Source organism: Eubalaena glacialis, chromosome 5 (genome assembly GCF_028564815.1).
Source record: "Eubalaena glacialis isolate mEubGla1 chromosome 5, mEubGla1.1.hap2.+ XY, whole genome shotgun sequence".
Lineage (NCBI taxonomy): Eukaryota > Metazoa > Chordata > Mammalia > Artiodactyla > Balaenidae > Eubalaena > Eubalaena glacialis.
The window spans coordinates 153,187,691-153,204,789 of record NC_083720.1 but is presented as its reverse complement, the minus strand read 5'-3'; the positions used below and the strand labels follow the sequence as shown (position 1 = coordinate 153,204,789).

General features: G+C 43.1%; 1 pseudogene; it reads left to right on the top strand.

Annotated features, from left to right (window-relative positions):
* The first annotated feature begins 3,381 nt into the window (after nt 1-3,381).
* On the top strand, nt 3,382-4,317 carry LOC133092447 (mitochondrial carrier homolog 1-like; annotated as a pseudogene).
* The last annotated feature ends 12,782 nt before the right edge of the window (nt 4,318-17,099 follow it).

Here is a 17,099-nt window from a genome sequence, read left to right as displayed (position 1 = left end):
TCCTGTACCACATCCCACCAAAGTTGTTGTGTCCAAAACTGAACTCTCATCTGCAGGTCCCCACACTCAAATTACGTTCTCCTCGTGTCGTACCTTCTCTATTTTTTTAGAAGCATCATGGGCTAGAAATGTTTAAGCTGTCACTCTGCAGAAGCAGAAAGCGTCTGGCAGGCAGCCGGTCCTCAGAAATGTTCCTTGTCACAATCTGTCGGGTTCCCTCTATAACATTCTCACATCTACCTCCCTCCCGTTCAGGAGCTTTCCACTCAGATGGAATTGTCATTGATGGGTCTGCCGTCTCTAGGTTCCCCCCTAATTTATAAGAGGAGCATTAAATAACATGATGGACGGCGTTCCTGATAATACCAAAACACAGACTCTACTACTCCCCAAGGTTTTTTCTTGTATTGACCCTCAAAAACAAGTATACAAAGGAACATACTGTTAAGTCATTTTTACAGGTGGCCAGAACAGTGCTGTCTATTGAGGGGTATAGATTTCTAGAATTCAAATTCGAAGGATGGCTATGTTTAGTGAAATCAGGGCTTAGTGCTTATCATGTTCTTTTTGCAATTCCTGCTGACGGTTACGTGGTATCAGCTAGGTTTTTAACAGGCTCTGAATTGTGGCTCCATCATTGAGATGACAAGTGACAATGTGAAATGAAGGATTTCTATGCTGTTGATAGGAGAGTCATTCGAGTGCCCAGCATAGCAGACCAGTGTGAAGCAGAGAAATGAGCTTGTATTTTTGCCCACAGAAAGGAATATCTCACCTTGCTAAGAAGAAAGGTTTCGGAGAGGGTTATGACTTTCCTCAGATCGCAACAGTGGATCTATTTAAGTCCTGGAACTCTGCTGGTTGCCCCAGAAATCTGTACTACAAAGCATCATCCAAAAAAAGAGTCATCGTTGACTGTAAAACCTGTGAGGCTGGTGTTTGAATCCCTTTTCACAGAGGAGGAAACCAAGTAGAAGAGGCTGAAGAACATGTCCCAAGGCTATGTTGTCAGAGCTGTCAGGCTGTGAAACATGCTGGCTAGGTCACCAAGAGCATTGCTCTTTCTCTATCTGGATGTTTGGGAACATCTGCCAATAAAACAGTTTTGTTTTTATCATTAGTGACGATAGTTTTATCATTGTTGCTTTTGAGAAAAAATTAGCCAGCTGGTTCAGCTGCTTCTTGAGTATTCCCTTAAAAGTGATCAGTGGACCATGCTGTTGGAAGGAGGCTGTGTGTTCAGGTCATTAAAAAATAACAAATCTTGGACTCCCCTGGTGGTGCAGTGGTTAAGAATCCACCTGCCAATGCAGCGAACACGGGTTCGAGCCCTGGTCCGGGAAGATCCCACATGCCGCGGAGCAACTAAGCCCGCGTGCCACAACTACGGAAGCCCACGTGCCTAGAACCTGTGCTCCGCAACAAAAGAAGCCACCGCAATGAGAAGCCCACGCACCTCAACGAAGAGTAGCCCCTGCTCGCCGCAACTAGAGAAAGCCCACGCGCAGCAACGAAGACCCAACGCAGCCATAAATAAATAAAATTTAAATAAGTAAATAACAAATCTTTTAAGCTTCAAATGGAGAATTTAGATCATAATTATTTAGTACACAGTTGAATTGGAATGGGATCTAGGAAAACAGAATTCCTCTGTACTCAGATTCTTGAGGCATGCTGGATGAGGACTCTATTCATTTGAGTTTACTTTTATATCTAGGAAAATACTCAGATATAATAAAGTGATAATACTTGCTGAAGTATTTCCATTAGTAGTATAACATCTACTGAGAAAAACTGTCTTTATTCAGCTGACATTACTGAGTACCTAATACCTGCCAGGCCTGACATATAGTTATAAGAAGCAGAAATAGAATTGCTGTTTTTAAGGAGTTCACTGTTTTACAAAAGAGACAAATCATTATAATATACGTATAATGTGTATAATTTGTGCATAATAATGCATATACATAATAACATGTATAATACTCAAGACACTGTGGGAAAACAATGGGAGCTTCAACTTTGGAGATCTCTAACAATTTTATAGGGGAGACACCATTTGATCTAAGTCTTCTTAAATTCCAGAAAATACTTCACCAGCCTAGAGGGACACCTGCTAATATTATACATATAGCATGGCCTAAAAACTGTTTATGTCTAAGAAATTAAAAACCAGAGAAAGAAAAGCTGTTATTCCCAAAGTATGGGGGAGAACAAGGTGGAATGTTAACAGTAGAACATCCGATAAGAATGAGACCTAGATGCTCAGTTTATTGAGGAAAAAGGTAGTGCATCCTGATGGTCTAAATACGTGAAAGTCAAATAGAAAAAGAACTCTCCATGCATTCACAGTTCGTCCAGATTTGCTCCAAACTCAGAACTGAAAGCAAAACTCGACTATAAATAAATAAATAATTCTAGAGTACGTTCAGTGTTTTCATTCCTTATTCAAAATCTAAGAATGTTTGAGAGACGCTTAAATGACACATATTATCTACCCAAAACTCTCAATTGCTCAAAGACTAACTCATGAGACATTTTCATTTGTATATGGGAAACGTTTCCTTCTAGTCATGTTGTTTGCCTAAGTAGAATTATTTTTTATAATTAATTTTTATTGGAGTATAGTTGATTTACAGTGTTGTGTTAGTTTCAGGTGTACAGCACAGTGAATCAGTTATACGTATACATAGATCCACTCTTTTCTAGATTCTTTTCCCATAGAGGTCATTACAAAGGATTGAGTAGAGTTTCCTGTGCTCTACAGCAGGTCCTTATTAGTCACCTATTTTATGTATACAGGGTGTCCATATCAGTCCCAATCTCCCAGTTTATCCCTCCCCACCCTTATTCCATAACCATAAGCTTGCTTTCTACATCTGTGGCTCTATTTCTGTTTTGTAGATAAATTCGTTTGTATCATTTGTTTCAGATTCCACTTACAAGCGATACCATATGATATTTGTCTTTCCCTGTCTGACGTACTTCGCTCAGTGTGACTGTCTCTGGGTCCATCCGTGGTGCTGCAAACGGCCTTATTTCGTTCTTTTTTAGGGCCGAGTCGTATTCCGTCGTGTATATGTGCCACAGCCTCTTCATCCATTCCTCTGTCCACGGACACTTAGTAGATTTTCTAACTTACCGGACAGCAGTGCCGGGGGAAGGTGGAGCCGGACCGGGAGCCGAGCCCGGCGGAGCGGCAGCAGGCGGGGCCGGGCTCTGGGAGCCGCGGCCCCCGGCACCGCGCACGCCGGCGCCGCCCTTGGCCGGCGGCACAGCGGCGGGCGGGCAGCGCGGACGGCGCAGGCGCGGGCCTGGGTCCCGGAGACGGCGCCGGCCGCCGACGCTCCTTCCGTGGGGCTGCGCCCGGGAGTGACGGTGCTCGGCCCGCCGCTGCTCGAGCGAAGCTGCTCATCCCGGGGGTCGCCCGCCCCCCACCACTGGGACCAGCGCGCCGGAGAGGAAGGTCCTCTCCCCGCCGAGCGTCTCCACCCAAGCCGAGGACCCTGCGCGGTGGGTGGGAGGGAAGCCAGGGCTGTGCCGAGGCCTGAGCCCCCGGCTGGCGTCCACCGCCCTCTGCACCGTGACCCAGGCGGCGTGAAGAAGGTTCTCCCTCCGGACGAGATCGAGCAGGTTGCCGTCAAGCGTGGCACGAAGACGTCTCTGACGACGGTGGTGAAGGAGACCTCCTGCCTGATGATGAGGATGCAGGGCGTGTCCCACATGCTGGCCCACCCGCTGCGTGTCATCTCAGCGCGCTGCGTGGTCCAGTTCGTGGGAGGAAGGCCAAGTACAGCGGAAAGTTGAGCTCCATTGGGAAGATTTTCACAGAAGCTGGGCTGCTGGGATTCTTCGTCGGCTTGATCCCTCACCTCCTGGGAGGTGTGGTTTCCTTGCGGGGCTGTAACCTGCCGGCCCGCTTCCTCAGTGCCTACCTGGTGGGTGACAGTGTGGGTGACACCCCAGGGGGGCTGGGGAGCGACCAGAATCCAGGTTCGCGGTTCGGCCAGGCCCTGGCCACCCCAGATTTGTGATGGGGATGGCAGTGAGCGTGCTGGCCTACCCCTTCCTGCTGGTGGGCGGTCTCATGGCTGTGAACACCTGCAGGCTGGGCTCCCGCCTCACTCCTCAGTGTTCGAATCTGGATCCGCTGCTGGAAGGACCCGAGTGTGCAGGGCCAGTTCTTCCGAAGCTCCAGCCTGCTTCTCTGCCGGGTGTCATCAGGATCATACCTTGCCCTGGAGTAACCTGAATCACCTAAAAAAACACGCTGTCTCAGCCCGGACACCGTGGGTGAGGCCTGACCATCGTGGGACACCTGTAAGATGACCAACCCAGCGACACCTAGATGTGCTCCAGGCCAGCTGGGCTTCAGTGTCCGTATGTGCCATGCGTCTGTCCAGAAGCAGGGGCTGGGTGGCAGTGAGAATGCGTCCAGTGGGTTGGTCACTGTCAGGCCTGGGGAAGGTGGGGCAGAATCCCCTTACTTTGCAGATTTCCCGAGTCTGCCTCGTGCAGGGGGCCAGAGAATGGCTCGTGGAGCCTGAGGTTGGATGAGCAAAGGCTCGTGAGGTCAGATCCCAGCCCCCATTCACAGCCCTCGGGTCAGCCCCAGCTCTCATCCTGCAGCTCAGCTGGGAGCTTCGCTCTCCTGCTTTGTAAATAGAGTGTGATCCCCTTTCAGGAGCCACCGTCAAGTCCAGGCCTTTGCTAGGAGGCTGTCTTCGTTTTTCTCAACACTGCTTTTCTGATACGGCAGCACCTGAATGGAAACCGTGTGACTGCTCGGAATGTGTCCCCCTTGTCAAGTGCTCGTCGGTTTCATGGTGACGTCTCCTGTGCAGGATGTGGCTACCTGTGCGGTTGTGAACACCCAGAGGTTAGGTAGATGAGCGTCTCTAGTCCTATCCAGTTGTAAGTTCCTAATAAGATCTGACCCTTTTTCCCTCAAATAAATGCATTGGTGGTGATTTCGAAGAAAGTAAAATAAAATAAAATTGCCAGGTATTTTAACACCGTTTATGAGAAATGTAAATGGTAACAGACCCAGATTGTGGGACTGCATGGGCTCAAAGAAATGCCTTTATAATTTATAGTAAGGCAAATATTATTGTTTAAAATTATTTGTATATTATAAAATTTATAGTATTTAATTTTTGAACAGCTGATTTTTAAAATTCTCTACATATCTTTTAGTGGAAGATAATCAATTACCATTAAACTGAAATTTTAAATAAGCACTAATATGTATTGCATGCTGATGTGTCACCAGTGTTCTATATACTTTATATCAATTTGCTTTTTAAGAAATAATTTACAGGGCTTCCCTGGTGGTGCAGTGGTTGAGAATCCGCCTGCCAATGCAGGGGACACGGGTTCGATCCCTGGTCCGGGAGGACCCCACATGCTGCGGAGCAACAAAGCCCGCGAGCCGCAACTGCTGAAGCCCGCGCGCCTAGAGCCCGTGCTCCGCAACAAGAGAAGCCACCACAATGAGAAGCCCCTGCACCGCAATGAAGAGCAGCCCCCGCTCGCCGCAACTAGAGAAAAGCCTGCGCACAGCAACAAAGACCCAACGCAGCCAAAAATAAATAAATAAAATAAAATTTAAAAAAAAAAAATAATTTACATGTTCAAAGAATATAATCAAAAAATGAAAAAGGTATAGAGTGAAAAGCTTTCTGGCCACTGAAGAAATACTTCAAAAATTTCCACCAGAAAATTCCAGCTTTAGGGGAAATCAATGCTGCCATTTTCTTAAGTGTTTTTCTTGAGCTTTTCTGTGATTATACAAATATATATATATATATTTCCATCCCCTGTTTTTACACACTGTTCTACACCTTGCTTCTGATTAGCAGTATATCCTGGTAATATCTCATTCGACGGCATAAATATTTCCTTGTTCTTTATTACAGCATGGTATTTGATTGCATGAGTCCATCAGAACAAACCCTTATAGATGGAAATTTAGGTTTTTTCCACTCTATTCTTACTGTAACAGCACTGCAATAAATATCTGCTACAGTTATCAATTTGCTCATTTACAAGTACATCTGTTCAATAAATTCCAGCTAGAGGAAGTGCTGGTCAGAGGTATGTGTGTGCCTTTGATAGATATTGATAGATATTGTAAACTGTTTTATGTGGTGGCTGTATCGATGTACATACACCCCCTTGAGCAGTATACCTGTCTCCACCAGACTGTCACCATCAGAGGTGTTATTGATCTTTTTGATCTTTGCCAATCAGATAGGAAGTGCCTTATTTTGCTTTAAATGGATTTTCTTATTAATCCCTATAACAATAAGTACTATTATTATCACCATTTTATATATGAGACATTAAAGCTTACAGAAGTTGGGATACTTGCTCAAAGTTACTCAGATAAAAGGTGGAAGAATCAAGATTAAACTCACCCTTGTCTGTGTCTTAAACAAAACTCTTAACCATTAAGGAACACAGCCAAATTGTCTTGAAACTTAAGTTATATTTCTTATAATTATTTTTGATGATTCAGAACTTAATTCAAAAGGTGCAGAAGGATTTTGCAGCATCCTAGTGTCAGCATTATCACTATAATTATCACTGAACAGTAGATTGTGTCCTAGTTTAAAAAGCATCCTTGTAGATAGAAGGCAGGTAAACCGGCTTCAGTGGTCTCATGTGCTATCACGAATTCTGAAAAATTTCACCCCACCCCCCAAAACTTCAGCCCTCATAACCCACACCCAGTGGCTTGGTTTCACAGCTAGTTGAACACAGAGGGATGAACTTATATTAACTGAAATAAAACTGCATTAAGCCTAGGATGCTGATGTCACAGTAACATGCTTGAAACCTAAAAGATAACACGAGGATTACATAGCACCTTTCTTCTCCATAGTTCCAAGTGCTTTGCAAATATTAAGTTCGGGTCTTCCTCACATGTTGATGGAGTAAAGTCTGCAAAACAAACAACCAAAACCATGTGACTATTCCCTGTCACCTCCTGACTTTATTGGAGAGATGGTATGTGGGGTGGAGAAACCAACTAGATGGGAATCATGTGCTCACATCATTCCAGGCTGCAATTTGGAGACCTCACATATGCCGGTACTGGTGCAGGTTTGACTTGTTTGCAGCTCTCAGGGGCATGTTTGAGGTCTCTGCCTGCCTGGAGAGGTTTCACAAAGAGGAACCACTGTCACCACAAGCTCAGCTCAGAAGCCATGAAGTCTGCCCAAGAATCCCCTGGGAGGCGTTTCATGTCAACAGAGAAAACATGGAGCATTCAACAAACGGTGCGGGGCCAATGGGGGACCATCTGAAAAAGCAATAAAGTCGGACATGTAATGCACATCTTGTACCAAAATGAATTCCAGATGCATAAAAGATTTAAATGTAAAAGAAAAAAAGTTATCTCAGATGGGAGAGGGATTTTATAGTATGACGCAATACTCAGAACCCATAAAAGAAAATATTAATGAAATAGACTTCCAATTTTTAAAAATTCTGCATAGAAAAACCCATCATAAATAAAGTCAAAGACAAATGACAAGCTGGGAACATTTTATTCTGTAGACTGAAAAAAAAATGCACAATATGAGAGTTGTGAGCTAAGTTTTATTTGGGGCAAAAGGAGGGCTATAGCCTGAGAGACAGCATTTCAGAGAGCTCTGAGAAACTGCTCCAAAGAGGCGGGGGGAGGCCAGTATATACGTGACTCTAGTGAAGGGGGACGTGCAGTCAAGCACACATTTTGGCACAAGGTTGCTGCTAGTCACGAGGAGCAGATGTCACCGTTGATGACTTTAGTGCTTTTCTAGATATGAGAAGATGCAAGAAACGGGGTTCATAAAATCAGCTCCTGAAAATATCTAACTATCTGAAGACCTGTTCTGCCAGTTCCTCCCAGGGCACAGAGGGCCTCCTTCCTGATCTCCAGCCTGAACTTCTTTCAGTGGGAGGTTGAAGGTCAGCAGCTGCCGCGCCGCGTGATTTAATCCTTGTAGAGGTAGATGGCAAGTGCCAGTTTGTAGTTGGCAACTCCAGCTATTATCACAGGCAAGTACTCATTTCTGTAATTCACAAAGAGCTTCTACAAAGTAAATGAGAAGACCAACATCCTTAGAAAAGTGGATGAGGAATTTGAACTTACAGTTTTCAGAAATGGCTCTTTTTTTTTAATGTTGTAGTAGCATTTGTATTTTATTTTTTTTTATTTAAATATCTTTATTGGAGTATAACTGCTTTACAATGTTGTATTAGTTTCAGTTGTACAACAAAGTGAATCAGCTATACATATACATATATCCCCATATCTCCTCCCTCTTGAGCCTCCCTCCCACCCTCCCTATCCCACCCCTCTAGGTGGTCACAAAGCACCAAGCTGATCTCCCTGTGCTATGCGGCTGGTTCCCACTATCTATCCATTTTACATTTGGTAGTGTATATATGTCCATGCCACTCTCTCACTTCATCCCAGCTTCCCAGTCCCCCACTGTGTCCTCAAGTCCATTCTCTACATGTGTGTCTTTATTCCTGCCCTGCCACTAGGTTCATCAGTACTGTTTTTTTAGATTCCATATATGTGCATTAGCATACAGTATTTGTTTTTCTCTTTCTGACTTACTTAACTCTGTATGACAGACTCTAGGTCCATCCACCTCACTACAAATAACTCAATTTCATTTCTTTTGATGGCTGAGTAATATTCCATTGTATACATGTGCCACATCTTCTTTATCCATTCACCTGTCGATGGACACTTAGGTTGCTTCCATGTCCCGGCAACTGTAAATAGTGCTGCAATGAACATTGTGGTACATGTAGCTTTTCGAATTACGGTTTTCTCAGGGTATATACCCAGTAGTGGGATTGCTGGGTCATATGGTAGTTCTATTTTTGGTTTTTTAAGAAACCTCCATACTGTTCTCCATAGTGGGTGTATCAATTTACATTCCCACCAACAGTGCAAGAGGGTTTCCTTTTCTCCACACCCTCTCCAGCATTTATTGTTTGTAGATTTTTTGATGATGGCCATTCTGACCAGTGTGAGGTGATAGGTACCTCCTTGTGGTTTTGATTTGCATTTCTCTAATGATTAGTGATGTTGAGCATCTTTTCATGTGTAAGGCCAGACACTATAAAACTCTTAGAGGAAAACATAGGCAGAACACTCTATGACATAAATCACAGCAAGATCTTTTTTGACCCATCTCCTAGAGTAATGGTAATAAAAAATAAACAAATGGGACCTAATGAAACTTAAATGCTTTTGCATAGCAAAGGAAACCATATAACAAGACGAAAAGACAACCCTCAGAATGGGAGAAAACATTTGCAAATGAAGCAACTGACAAAGGATTAATCGCCAAAATTTACAAGCAGCTCATGTGGCTCAATATCAAAAAAACAACCCAATCCAAAAATGGGCAGAAGACCTAAATAGACATTTCTCCAAAGAAGACATACAGATTGCCAGAAATGGCTCTTGAACTGATGTTCAAACTCTCACGTGAGAAAAGAAAGGCAAATTAAACTACACTGTGATTGTCAAGAATTCGAAAGCTGTTAACAACCTCAAATGGCCAGGCTCTCGGGGAAACCTGCATGCTCATGCTGGTGATAGTAATTTGGTCAAATTCAGGATTTATGAAAACTCAAATGCTGATGCTCTTTGACCCACCAATTCCACTTCTCGGGGAATGTAATGTTGAAGAGGGTAGTCAGGAAAGGATTCGATGGAAAGGCAAAGTCTGAGGGAAGTGAGGGAGTGAGCTGTGCTGATGCAGCGGGAAGACCAGCCCAGGCAGAGCACCTAAAGCTAAGATGAGTGGAGCGGGGGGAGGGAGGAGGAAGAGGGACGGGGAGGGAGAGGCAGGCGGGTGGTGGGACAGCAGGAGGGCCAGTGTGGCCAGAGTGGGGAAAGCAAGGAGGAGACCATGTGGGAGATGGCAGAGAAGTTTTGGGGGAGAAGGACAGAAACACATGTACACACATATATATACACATCTGAATATATACATATATATTCTTTTTCAGATTCTTTTCCATTATAGGTTATTACAAGGTATTGAGCGTAGTTCCCTGTGCTGTAGAGTAGGTCCTTGTTGTTTATTTATTTTATATATAGCGGTGTGTAGCTGTTAATCCTAAATTCCCAGTTTATCCCTCTCCCCCTTCCCCTTTGGTAACCATAAGATTGTTATCTATGTTTGTGGGTCTATTTCTGTTTTGTAAATAAGTTCATTTGTATCATTTTTTTAGATTCCACATATAAGTGATATCATATGATATTTCTCTTTCTCCGTGTGACTTACTTCACTTAGTATGATAATCTCTAGGTCCATCCATGTTGCTGCAAATGACATTATTTCATTCCTTTTCATGGCTGAGTAATATTCCACTGTATATATGTACCACATCTTCTTTATCCATTCCTCTGTTGATGGACACTTAGGTTGCTTCTATACCTCGGTTATTGCAAGTAGTGCTGCTGTGAACACTGGGGTACATGTATCTTTTTGAATTACAGTTTTGTCCAGATATATGCCCAGGAATGGGATTGCTGGATCATATGGTAACTCTATTTTTAGTTTTTTAAGGAACCTCCATACTGTTCTCCATAGTGGCTGCACCAATTTACATTCTCACCAGCAGTGCAGGAGGAAGGAGGTTCCCTTTTCTCCACACCCTCTCCTGCATCTACTGTTTGTAGACTTTGTGATGATGGCCATGCTTACCGGAGTGAGGTGGTGACCTGCACTTTTGAAAGCTCACCCTAACTGCTGTGCTAAGAACAGGGAGTGGGGCGGAGCAGTTAGGAGCAATGGGGTGAGGCACGAGATGACAAAGGGTGGCATCAAGATGACCGCAGTAGAGGTGGTGGGAAATATCCAGGCTGTGGGTGTGTTGTGAAAGTAGTCACTCGGATTTATGACAGATTCTATCTGGGGTTGAGAGAAAGACTCTAGAATGACTCTGAGATTTCTGACCTGAAAAACTGGAAGGGTGACGTTCTATCAACTGTGATGAAGGAGTCTGAGGGGGAGCAGACTGGGAAGGAGCTCAGGTGTCCAATCACAGACAGGACCATGCTGAGGTGCTCGTTAGACACGCAAATGGAAATGCCAGCTCAACCGCTAGCTATACGAATTTGGGGCTTGGGGGAGGGACCCAGGCCAAAGCTCTAAAATTAGGAAGTCAGCACATATAAAATGGTCATCAAAGCCTGAGAACTGGATGGATGAGAGCATCAAGTGAGTGCACGTAGAGGAGGGAAATGAAAGAGAATCCTCCAGTGCACCAACACGTAGAGGCAGGAGTGGTCACAGGAGCCGCAGAACAGGCTGAGAAGGAACAACAAGCGAGGTTAAGAGCAGAAGCCAAGGGTGGGGTCCTGTGAGCCAGACAAAGGGGGTCACCAAGGGCGCACCGTGAGAAGTCCCCACACTGCCCATGGAGCGGGAAGAGGGGCCTGAGAAGGGGCCATTCCGTCCATCGTAGCGACGTGGGTCGTCAAGGAGCCTGACCACACACAGTCTTAGATGGTAGCAGGGTGAACGTGAGACCGAGGTGGGGTCCAGAAAGCAGAGAATCAAGCCTCAAGGTGTTACTACCGCTCAGCCAGAACAAAGAATGAAATAATGCCATTTGCAGCAACATGGATGGACCTGGAGATGATCATACTAAGTGAAGTCAGCCAGACAAAGAAAGATAAATACCATGTGATATCACTTATATGTGAAATCTAGAATATGACACAAATGAGCTTATCTATGAAACAGAAACAGACTTGTGGTTACCAAAGGGGAAAGGGGGGGAGGGATAAATTAGGAGTTTGGGATTAACAGATACACACTACTATATGTGAAACAGACAATCAACAAGGACCTACAGTATAGCACAGGGAACTATATTCAATATCCTGTAATAAACCATAATGGAAATGAATATGAAAAATATATATATTATATGTATTCTATATGCATATAACTGAATCACTTCTCTGTACACCTGAAACTAACACAACATTGTAAGTCAACTTCGATTTTTAAAAATGGAAAAAAAATAGCTATTACTATCAATTTACAGGAAATATAGGAGAGACAGGAACATGCTGGACAAAGTCATGAGGATGCAGTAAGCCGAATCCAGAACGTGGGGACTTCCACGGGGAAAATGAGCTTTGTATAAAAAACTAGAAAACATAAATGGCATGAAAAGAGGGGAGGGGGAGAAACTGTTAGAGTCGAAAAACCGCCTCTAAATACAATATGTTGAGTGCCTGAGTTGAGCCCATCTATTATAAAGAAAAGATGTTTTTGAGACCAACTAGGAAATTTAAACCCTGATCATGTATTTATTGTAGATTTGTTGTATGATATTGGTATTGTGACTGGCATTTTTTAGAGTCATTATCTGTTAGAGATGTACAGTGGATGATTTACAGGTGAATGATACGACGTCTGGGATTTGGTTTAAGATACTCCAGATTTAGGGAAGGCGGGTGCATGAAATAAGATTGACAAAATGTTTACAGTCTTTGAAACTGGGTAATGATATATGTCCTTCTACCTTTGAGTATGCTTGAAATTTTTCAAAATAATTTAAAATAAAAAGACAAAAGCTAAATTCAAGACATCTTAAAAAGCAGCAGCAGAGAGCTGAAGGGATAGCCAGAAGGAAAGGGCGCTTGAAAGGCTTTTTAGATTTTTTTCAAGGTGGGAGAAATAAAGGAACATTTGTATGCTATGGGGAAGGTGAAGCAGAGAGAGAAAATGCGATGGTGCCGGAGAGAAGGGAGAATGGCTAGGGTAAAGTCTCTGCATAGAGAAGAAGTTTTGAGATCTGGTGCAAACGTGGAAGAACGGACCGGTCACCCACAGGAACAGGAGGTAGGCACCGGTGCGAGAGGCTCGGGACATAGGAGACAGGCGCGCCTTGAAATCCTGGAGCTCTCAGTTCCCTCAGGGAAATAGAACGCAGGGTCACCAGCCAAGCGTGAGGCTGGGGATGCCCTGTGGGAGGTCTGGGCAAGGAGGATGCTTTGTCCCGGAGGGCGGGCGAGGGGGAGGGATGGTGTGATTACCAGGCAGCGTTCAAAGCCTACTGGGAGTTCAGTGGCCAGAAATTAAAGTGAGCCTGGTCAGCAAGAGTTTTTCTCTGGCCGGATACCATGGATGAGCGCAGGGGAGGGAGAGGTGGAGTTTCAACCAGGCTTGTGGTCCTGCCAGGGGAGTATTCAGACGAGAGAGAACCAAGGGCGTTGAGAGCTATATTCCTTAGAGTCAAGCTAGGCTGCTGTAACGAAGCAATCCAACATTAATTCTGAGACGTAAAGCAGATTTTCCGTCTATTTCAAGCCACAGGCCGAAGTGACCATTCCAGGTCACTGGGTCCCAGCTTCAGATGATCCTTTAAGGGGCAGAGGGAGGGGCCTTCTCTCGTTTGTCTTCCGTGATAGGGCTTTGTTCCCATCTGAATCGTGGGTACTGGGAAGCAGGCACACCTTTACCCGTTATCAGGAGGGGAAAGAAAGCATGAGGAGAAAGCACTGCTCTTGTTTTAAAGGCCTAGCCTGCAGGGGTCGCACATCACTTAGGCTCATATTCCGTTGGTAGAAGGTTAGTCCTACGGCCACATTTAAGTCAAGGAAGCCCAGGAAATGTAGTGTATATGGCCAGCTGTGTGCTCAGCTATAATTCTAGCATTTTGGAAGGAAGATGGATAGGGCAGGTGGATAATTAGAACTCTGCAAGGGAGTGAAATAGTAATTGACCAAGGAAAGTATGCTAGGTAAGGAGGAGAGAGGGGTCCGGGGGGCTGAGGTGTGACCGGGAGGTGGTGGGTCGAGGGGCTGCAGACCTCAGCACAGGGAGAGGGTGGCAGGGGCCAGAGGCGGCAGGGGTGGCAGTGGTGGTACCAGAGGATGCTGGCCATTGAGAGTACGAGGTCAAGCTCTAGGGTGTGATCTCACGGTGCATGACTGACCCAGGCAAAACCCTAGGAAGAAAGGAAGTCAAGGGGCTGAGGGCTGGAAAGCTGAAGCCTGAGCCAAATGGATATTGAAATGACTTAGAATCATGACAGGACTTTTCCTGGAGACAAGGACCCGGAGCCAGCTGCTAAAATCTCTGAGAAATAAGGGCAAAGGGCAGTGAGGCACAGGGGGTGGTGTATCTGATGACGTGAGATTCAAAGCTGGGGTTGGGGGGAGGGGAGGAGTTTGAAACGGGCCTCGAGGAGGAAGGAGACCCCAACTCCACGCCACGCGGCTTACGGGACCTCAGCTCCCCGACCAGGGGTTGAACCCAGGGCCATGGCAGTGAAAGCGCCGAATCCTCACCACTAGGCCCCCAGGGAACTCCCCAGACATCCTTCTTAAAAGAAAATTTTAAATGATCCTTAATGTTCAGTGAAAATAATGTTTCAGGAACCCTCACAGGTGGAAAAACTTTAGCATTTTTCTCAAAGCCTTAGGAAATCAGAAGCAAATATTTATCTCCTCTGGATCTCTGAGTGAATCCACACTGGGAGAATCTGTCTAATATCCAGGTCATTTTGTCTCTTTAGTTACAAAAAAATATCAAACAGCTTGTCAAATCTGCCATGTGGTATAATCAACCCACACTATCATCCAGTTTTAAGGAACTATAATTCTTTTGAATCCTTTCCAAGAATCTCTCCCAGATTATTCCTGTCGCGTTTCTAGTTTATGAATCAGGACTTTCATTCATTTATTTCTTCAACAAGTATTTCTTTCCTTAGCAACCGTTCCAGCACAGCTTTGTCCTAGGCACTTAGGAGGTTATGAGGCAGTCCATTTCTAATCCCGCAAGGGTTTGCAATCTATTTGGGATGGCAAGAGGAAAAAAAGAAAAAAGGAAGGAAGGAAGGGAGGGAGGGAGAGAGGGAGGAAGGAAGGAAGGAAGGAAGAATGCCTTTAAAGTGGTCAAAATATATGTATCTTAAATTCAGAAAAAAATATGCGAAACCCATGAAACAAAAACTATGAAACTTCATTGTGGGACATGAAACAAGGCTTGCAGAGGTGGGGAGATTGCTGAGTTCCTAGATGGGAAGACTTAGTATTGGAACAATATCAAATATGCCCAAATTCATCAAAAATGCAGTGCACTTCAGTAAACATCCCAACCCAGATTTTTACAAAATTGACAAGTTGATCATAAAAATGATTGGGAAAGGTAAATAAGAGCCAAAAAAATTTTTTTATGAGAATGAGAGTAAGTGAGGGACTTGGCCCTTGACAGAAATCAAAATATCCTCTAAATCTATAATAACGAGAGTCTCATAATTGACCGGAAAGGAAAAAACAAATACGTAGAAGAGAATAGAAAGTCCATTAAAAACAGTTGGAAGTTAATGTTAACTTCTAACAGTGAGTTTTTCATATGTTGGACACCAGTCTAATTTTTAGTGTTTAGAGCACAGTGGTTTTTTTAAAAATTTGACTTGGAAAAAATTATAATGCTGTAACAAAATTCCTTCCATTTTCATCTACTTGTTTATGTAAATACAGTTTCTCAGCATTTACATCTATAACAACAAACGAAAAGTATGAATTAATGTTGAACCTGTCTGATTCTTGCAATGAGTAATATTTATCCATAAGAGTGAATAAGATGAATCTTAGCTTTATCTGTCATTGAGAAATGCATTTATAGCACAATTTTATTTTTTATGTTTAAGAATTATAAATTTTTGTTATATTGATAAATTTTGAACTAGAATGATAGAATATTTTAATTTAGAGCTTCATTAGCCCAGGAAATTAAATTTATGTACATATTTTGTTACAGAGTATAATTGAATAATCAAAGATTTTGAAGTATACAAATTGTTTTACATTAAGATAAAATTATGTGGGAGAAGTGAAATAGAAATATTAGTTCAAGGATATCAAAGAATGATGCAAAATCTTTGCCTGTTAAAGAAGAGGTATCATGCAGATTTCATTTGATATTTTATTGTACAGTATATTGATATAATTGCTTATGTGTTTTTTTGTAATAGTTTGTCTTGTGAGACTAGTTAAAAAGATAAGATTCTAGTGCCAGACTGATGGTTTCCAATCATTGCTTGGCTGTTCATTAGCTGTGCACAGCTACTTAACTGCGTGTATCAGTTTCTCATCTGTAAAATGGGAGTGATAATACTACTTCCCTCATAGGGTTGTTGCCAGGGTTAAATGAACTAACAACAGGAAAATGCTTAAGACAAGCTCTGGGACACAGTAAGTGTTACGGATGGGCTTGCTATTATTTTTAAGAAATAGTGTGCCACACCTAAGAATATCAGAGATGACTGATCTATTAATAAGAAACATTTGATATGCAGATTGGCATACAATCTACTTAAATAACTAACAATTGCCATGCTATATGTTGTTATTCATTCAACAAATACTAACTTAGCTACTGGTTTGTGCTGGTCTATGTGATGTATCTTTTAAAAATATTTTATACTTTTTATAGTCACTAAAATAAAAAAGTAACTGCTCTAACTTCTTAATGTATAACAAGGTTTAAAGAAAACGTATGAATCCAAATTTAATTCCTTCCAGCAATTAATCTGAAATCATATTTTGCTGTCTAGTTTAATCCAAATCACAACTCATGAACTCCTCTCATGTTTTATAAAGACAAAAACAATTTTTAAAAGGTTAAATAAATTTGAGAAAGGCTGGCTTACATCATAAAGTTACTAAAATGTTGAATAAAAGTACAAGGTTGTCAAAATACCTGCATTAACTTTTCTAGTTGGACTCCAGCACTATTTATGTGGCATTATTATATAAAGATACCACTGAATGACAACATATGCACGTTTTTTTCAACTGAATAAAATTTAACTATAGGCTTGGTCAACGTCACTGGTAGGTGCCAATGGATCCACATGAACTTTTTCAAGCCACTAGAGTTTTTTTTAATTGAAGTATAGTTGATTTACACTTGTGTTAGTGTATCAAGCCACTCGATTTATATTCAACGCACTGCAGTACTAACGCACTGCTATTCTCCTTGGTAATGTGCTAAGCAATGGACTGAAAATTCAGCCAGTGCTTTCCAGTCTGTAACATCGATGAGTTTTAC